Genomic DNA, 5892 nt, shown 5'->3' with positions numbered 1-5892 from the left:
TCATGTCTCTTTTTAAGTTAGAAAATGATGACTGAAAATCAGGAACTGTGAAACTGGTGGGAGGGGAAGCTGAAGGGGATGGGGACAAAATCTTATATGACAACAGTGAAAGAAAGAGCGACTGCTGCCAGAGGGGGGTGGGAGAATGGCTAGCAAGAGTTTTAGTTAAAAGAATAAAAAATCTGTTTATTGCTATTCCCATATTTTAAACAATGGTCAAGATACCAGGTAGTCACAGAACTTATAGCATGATACAGAAAGAGAAGCCTCTTTTCCTACCTTGCTGGTACCTCAGTCATGGCTTTGTTCTTTGTTCTGGGGATACCCTGCTCCTCCTGATGCCTTTCCCAGACAGGAATGTATGTGCTGGCAATTAGGCTTAGTGCAGGCAATTACACATCTGGGGTTTCTCTCTGGTCTCACCTCATCTGAGCAAGTCAATTAATCTGCCTGCATCTCAGTTTCTCTGCCTGTAAAACAGATAATAATGTGGGCACCACCCAGCGTGGCTTAATCGAAGTGCTGGCATCTCCCTGGCTGACAGGGCTGTGGAGGTACGATGGGCTCTTCATCTGAAGCAAAGCAAAATGTTGCTGTCTGACTGGTGGTCATTATACTTGCCAAACCACTATGCTCCTGTGCCCACCCCCAGGATTTGCTGGGTCATCCCCCAGACCTTCCCACCTGCTGTGGCTCTGAGCCATGGGAGACCCTGCTAAAAATAGCGGTCCTGGCCCTTCTGCTCCGGATGCTGCAGTTCATCTATTTTTTCTTTCTTTCTTTTTTTTTTTTTTTTTTTAAAGTGCTGATTTCCCTGACATTTCTTAAAAAAAATGAGGAAAGGAGAGAGAGAGAAATCGTTCAATTAGAGATGAAAATAATGGCCCCATTAGGCTGTCGCTGCTGCATCGGGCGGGATGAAGGTGAACTGCAAAGATCTCATGTTGGGAGTAAGGGTGTGAGGGGTTTCTTTGCAAATAGTGGCCAGTGTGATATGAGGAGAGCAAGGCTACAAAGGGAAGGAGCCCCAGAGGGATGACGGAACTTGCCCACAGTTGTGCACTGTGGGTAGGAACAATGTCCATCCCTCCTGGTAGGACAGACCACTACAGATCACAAAACCTCTCCATGTCTCCCCACCCACACTCTTATTCCTCACAGCACTACAGAGCATTACTCTGAGCCTCCCTCGCAGCAAAAAGCAACCCAATTAGGTCCCAGGATGAAAATTTACCAGTTAAGTAACTTTTCTACAGGGAGAATTGCAGCAGACATGCCATGTCTCTTCAGGAGGAGATGTCCATTAATGCTAAATGTGCTGGTGGCTTTGGTAATGGAGACACTGGTCTGTTTGGAGTTGGAGGGACAAAGCTTAATCCAATTTGAGTTATGCTACCAAACAGATAGTGGCTGTTAATTACTTTAGTTGCTAATTCTTTGTATCACAGTATAACCCATGCTCTAGAAGGGAAAAGTTTTGTATCCCGTTATCATATCCCAAGCATCAACTAGTGACTCCAAAAATAAACATGTTTAAATTTCTATGTGCTTTGCAACAACTCTATTTCCAGCATAGGGTCTTTAAATGTTCTGAATTTTTATGCAGAAAATGTATTGTGTTAAAGCTGGGAAAGCTATTTATTTGGGTATTTTTGGTATACAATGAGTGCTTTTTTGGCATTAGTCCATCTCATGTCCACTTGGATTTTAAGGAGAGACTAAGTGGCTCTGACAGGAGTAGAGGAGAGTGAGCAAATGGAATAAAATGTAATTGGACTAGATGAACTTTTCAAGACTCAAAAAAGACTGTAAGAAAAACCATTCTAGAGTCTGGAGAATCTCCACATTCCCCAATAACAACCTACTCCAAGAAAAAGCCTGTAGCTCTGCAGCCAGTGGTGGGTACCCAAGCAAGACACAGGAGCTGGGGCATGTTGGAGCCCTTCTCTGGAATATCCTTTGTGTTCTCAGCAAAACATTTCCTTCCACACAGTACATCAGCCATATTCCCAAGATTTCAAATTTTCATTGGAAAGCTATGGATTTGTCTATGGAAATCAATTTCTTCTCATAATTTGTGGTTTAGGGATGGAAAATGTTGGTTTACTATAAAATAATAAAAAAAGTTTTCCCAGATTCCCACATCTTCTCATTTTCTCATCCAGTTCCTGTCAGTCTCATCCATCTTTAAGCACATTAGAAAGGGCTCTTTTGGGTGGGATTTGGTTTTTTATAATGCAACCCCAAAACAACATTTGGAAATCAGGCGCTGACGTGTCTGAATGGGTGTGCTGAGCCTTCAGAACAATTTTTATGACAGGCAGACAGGTGAAAGGGAGAAATCACAGGAGGATTCAAATGTCTTATAAAATGCAAGAACCAACCTGAGAGCTCACACGGTGCTGGAACAGATGGCTTTCTGAGAGGTAATCTGTTTTCTCAATTTGGTGCTGTGGAAGGCACATAAACATTTCCTAAGGAGAAGATGACTCCTTGTCTTTTGATAAAAGGCACCTGCCCTCCATGCAGCCACTACCTGAACAAGGACGGAAAGAGATAAAATAAAAAAAAAATAAAAATCATGTTGTGTTTTTCAAGTCTTTGTTGGAAAAAGGATGTAGAGAGGGTGAACATTCCTAATTATTATCTGAGAAGCATTCACAGACAGTAGCTTTGGGGAAGCCTGTGGCAGGTTAAGAGAGCACATCAGCAAGTGCACACAAATGAAAAAGTACCTGCTCAAAGAAAAACAATGCATAAAACATCCTCCTTATGCAAATGTATGATGATGACATTACCAGGCCCTGATTAGAAAATAAATCTGATTTGCTTAGAGCTCTTTTTATCAACAATGCTCTGTTTTTAGGAGATATCTTGTGGCTGTAACCTTGGTTCCTTCCTCCTTACTTGGCTGTCCTCTGAGGTTTGTTTCAGCACTTTGGAGATTAGCAGAGGAGGGAAGGCTCCAGCTTTCAGGGTGTCCTGCAAGGGATACTCCAGGCCTGACTGATGAACAGCTCAGGGTGGTTTTTATGCTTGCCACAGGTGAAATGGCTCTTTATGCATCCTGTAGTCTCTGTGTCCTGCTCCTAAGGATGCTCAGCTGTACATCAATTCCCTTCCAGGCTCCCCCCATACACTAGTCATGCAGCAGAAGGATAAATACTGAAATAACTTACAGAATAGATTGGTTTTAAGTTCTTCTTGCTGTGTTTACAAAGGTTTGCAACTTTCCTGTTTTCACTGCAGGGGTAGAGGCATCAGGAAATGGCAGGAATGCTCCACCCATATCAGCCGATATGGTCCCAAATACCAAGGTGCAGCATGGTCTCTTTTGATGGTGTTCATTGCTAAGAAGATTTTTCTGATAAACAGTGGCCATTAGCACATTCTGCAAGTGCCTTTTCTAAGCCTGTCTCATCTTGGCATGCATGACCTGCAGAGACTGGTTCCTAGCTCTACAAATTGGCAGCGGATCACATTAACAGATGGCCTTGGGTACATGCGTGCCAGGACTCATTATGCACCTCTTTTTTTCTTTTTTTAAGGGCTGTGTGTGGACTCTGTCCAAGTATGTGGCAACATCTTTCACATCTGGGATCATGGCAGTAGCTCCTTCCTTGTAAAATGAAGGTGCGTCTCATCTGTGATGCGCTCCCAAGTCCTCACTCACACTCAGAGGGAGTGAAGCATCTGTCTGGTTGGAGTAAACAGCTGTGCATTCCTTTTGGATAGCCTGGAGTGGGCTGCTGGCAGCCTACACAAAATGGAGCTGCTGGGATCCATCCAGTCCTCAGTACACTCCCAATCTCAGTAGATTTTCCCAGCCAAAGAAAACCTCAAACACTCTCCCAGCCAATATTCCTGGGGTAGCCATAGCACACTGAAAATGGAGCACAGAGTAGGAATTTTCTGGCAAACAGCAGCAGGTTGCAGAGAATACCTATAAAAAGGACAAACAGAGCCTTATCACCTCCTTCCTTGGGGATATTCAAAAGCTGTCTGGACACAATCCTGAGTAACGTGCTCTCAAGGACTCTGCTTGAGCTGGGAGGTTGGATCAGGTGACCTCCAGTTGTCCCTTCCAGCCTTATCCATCCTATGAATCTCTGATTTTACTGCTCAGAGCTCATGGATGGGGCTGCCTCCACTGCAGAACTGGACAGAAAACTTCTTAGAGGTGACAGCTAAAGGACACAGGAACCTTCTGATCTAACAGACACTGGTTGTGAGGCTTTTAGCTTAATTTGCATAACTTCAGGTCTGTGTTATTTACCTGATGGAGAAAGACTTGTCCCTTTGTCTTCCTGAAGATCATCACGACTGCTGCCTTCCCTCTGTGTCAACCTCAATTTTTTTTTCCTGGGAGAAATATGTCATGCACTGATCTGTCAGTCATTTCTTCAGGGATATGGAATCTATAAAAAAGAAAAGCCTGGTTTTAAATGACATGTCATACTAAACTGCCTCATTACCTCCAAACTGAGACGAAATGCATTCTCTGTATGTATTATTTTTTCCCCTATTTCCCAGTATTATTCTTCATTCATGGGAATGGTGCTTAGCCTGGAAGATTATAGAGTGGTCATAACCAAAGAAAAGGAGAGAAAGATTTACTCCAATCATGTCAAAGGGACCTCAGTGAATATTAACAGATAAAGCATCCACAGGTCTCAGCACACCCTCACAGCCCGCCTGTGAATTTATCCGGCTTGATAAATGGGAGCAGTTTACAGAGCAGGCAGAAATTGATATGGGAGAGGTTTCTATCTGGAATGCTCTGTATAAATTACTGGATGCTTATCTGTGAGTAATTCCCTTGCATATGCTAACTGTCCAGACATTTACAGCCTATGGCAAAGACATTAGATAACCTTCGATTCACAATTGCCGGGGGCAATCTTCAAGCTAAATAAATAGTCCATCTCTTTCGGACTCAAATGATATATCTGTTTGCAAGCACCATGAGTACTGGTCTAGAAATGGATACTTCAGCTATAATTTTTTTTAAGCTGTCCTTCCTTTTTTTTTTTTTGTGCCTGCAATTTGTGGCTGCACTTTATATAATTCAGCAGCCCGCTACTCTTGCCGCATCTGTTTTATCCATCAGGTTTCTGATATCCTCATCTAGGTGTCTGTCAGGTAGATGGACATTTAAAGATATGATTTTTTAGCTTACTCTTTCTTGCTATACACAGACTATTGAAGGCACAAACTACCCCAAGCACGTTCTCCTGTTTGCCTCTTTGGCAACTTTGCCCACAACTTCTTCTTGCTTCAGACCTATGTGCTGAGCTGAAAAGGAATTATTTTTCTACTGAGCTCTGCAGGCTTGAGATCAGAATTCATCTGAGCAAAAAGGGAGGCCAAGATGCAGGCAGGGTGAAAATCAAGCAGTCAGTACATAAAGACAAGAGCATTTTCAGCACTTAGACAGGTGAGTGACAAATATCATCCTCTTCTGACATTACTCCCCCACCCCACCTTAATACAGACATTGCATAGTGTTTGTTTGGCATCAGCTGAATTTATAGCTCTATTTTCTAGAAATAAAATCACTATGTCTTCCTGAAAGTCAAAGCAGATTTTTTTTTTCCCCCAAAGGAATTACATTGGCACTCTCAACCCATCTTGCAGCCCAGTGCTAACCAAGTGTAAACGAACCAGGAGGAAGTTCATCACACTAAGAGGAAACAGGCTGTTGAAAAGCTGCAGGCAACAGCAGCAGATCCAAACCAGATGGGGGGAAGCTGCTGCTTCTCCAGCCATCAAGAGCCAAGCCAGGGATGCCCATCCTGTTGTGAACCAGCTCCTGAGCCAGGGAAACATTCTACCTCTCTGTGAGGGTGAACTGGAGCTGTGATCAGCATGTGGCCAAAAGCCATGGTGGTG

This window comes from Manacus candei, unplaced genomic scaffold (genome assembly GCF_025592945.1).
Source record: "Manacus candei isolate 608988 ecotype Guabito, Panama unplaced genomic scaffold, ASM2559294v1 h1tg000046l, whole genome shotgun sequence".
NCBI lineage: Eukaryota > Metazoa > Chordata > Aves > Passeriformes > Pipridae > Manacus > Manacus candei.
The sequence above is the reverse complement of the archived record's forward strand: the minus strand, read 5'-3'. Positions refer to the sequence as shown.